A 1725-nucleotide genomic window follows, 5' to 3' on the forward strand; every position below is an offset into this window, starting at 1 on the left:
GTATGTGATTGAATGAGCACGTGCAAGACAACTGTTATATCAAAATGATGGGGAAATGCCTTACATCTTGTTTTGTTTTTCCAAATTTCTGAAAGTCAAAGGTTGAAGAAGAACTCATTAAACAACAGAAAACTCAATGTCAAATACACACTATGTAGATAGTGTCAAATAAGTATGTCATAGCGCGTATATGTGGGATTTTGCATTTCTTTGCCCAAACCATAGACTTATATCATAATGTCCAAGACTGGGCACCCCTGACGTAATTCTGGTTCACCATGGAGCACACCATTTGACTCCATTTGTTGGAACCAAATGAAGGGCAAATAATGTTGAGCATGCACTCGACCATAGCTCGACTGGTGTTTTGCCTTTCTTTTGCGCGCTATGGTGCTAGCAGCGTCTGGTAGTTTTCATAGAGAGCAAAGACCGGGGGTCATGACAGTGCCCAGTCTAGAATAAATTATAACCCAACTCTAAGGCAGAAGATATTCGGAGACGTCTCTGGTAAGCACCCAGGAACTACAGTGTAAGGAGACGCACTCCCGCACACATATGTACTGCTTTTGGTGTGTGTGTGCGGGGGGGGGGGTCAAATTGCGTGTTATTTGCTGCAGATCGCTCATATTATAGCCACTAATACTGTCGCAAATCTATAATTGTCAAGAAAATGTCAAACTTAAGTGCAAAATATCAAATTATGGGTTCAAACAGGGAGGTGTGCTATCTGTAACCCCACCCCCGCCCCCGCGCCTCGATTTGTTTACTTGGTCTAGAGGCACAAAGCATTTTGATGGGTCTATTTTCGCCGGAGCCGTCTCCGAATAGATACTACGCAACTCTAACTTCTAAAGCTTCTTGACAGCGAAGTGCCTAGCCGCTACACCACCGACCCTGGTCGTATGTGATGAGGTATAAAATGTGCACAATGTTTAATTTGTTCGTTCTCTGTTGTCCTGCTTGATTGTTTATTCTCAGTATTTGGAAGAGCGATGAATATTCACACCACTTATTGGTTTGTTCGCTCGGTTGGTGTCATGCTGGACAGGCGCGGTTTGTCCATAGAGCACGGTCGTGCAGTGCCGCCCAAAATGTTTTTATGTTCTATGACGTAAAGCACCCACAATAATAAAATAAAAGAAGCCAGAAACAAACTCTAGCCAAATATTATATCAGAACAAGGCCCTCGCTGGCGCTGTAACTGTCATTTCTTTTCTATAGCGCCGTAAAACATCTACTATGCCATGCCTAAGTTCATGCGCTGTATCTAAACATAACAGGATAGTCAACAGTGGAAACCTAACCTATAAATCGCTCTTTGGGATAACCCAAGCGATGACGACACTTGTAGCTAGTTTGGCGGTACATTAATATTAATAAGCCGGCACATTTCAAATGTGCTCCTGCTGCATAGCGCCGAAACATAGCCCACAGTAGGCAATATGAAAATAAACGCCATAGACTGTGCACTATTCCATACCAAAATTATGTGGGCCCCGGAGCAATCCAGCGGAGTGCTCAAGTAAATTGTGATTGGTTCCTTGTCTTGTCGCTATTTTAAGTGACTCTGTGACCGTGAACCTGAGGGAGGTGAACGTGACATACTTAAGTCGCCATCCTATGAGTTGTGCTTTTGAACAGTTTTGTAGTGGAGTGGTTAAAGGTATTACTTGAGTGTTCAGTTCTAATGCAGGATGAATGAAATTGACGTTTAGCTAACAAACA

At 43.1% G+C, this 1725-nt stretch overlaps 1 protein-coding gene across 1 annotated transcript in view; it reads right to left on the minus strand.

Moving 5' to 3' along the window:
* The window catches only part of LOC101849408 (transcriptional regulator ERG), a 19806-nt gene that overhangs the window by 13013 nt on the left and 5068 nt on the right, over window positions 1-1725 (minus strand). The window lies entirely within an intron of this gene.

Source organism: Aplysia californica, unplaced genomic scaffold (assembly GCF_000002075.1).
Source record: "Aplysia californica isolate F4 #8 unplaced genomic scaffold, AplCal3.0 scaffold00686, whole genome shotgun sequence".
NCBI classification, from domain to species: Eukaryota; Metazoa; Mollusca; class Gastropoda; order Aplysiida; family Aplysiidae; genus Aplysia; species Aplysia californica.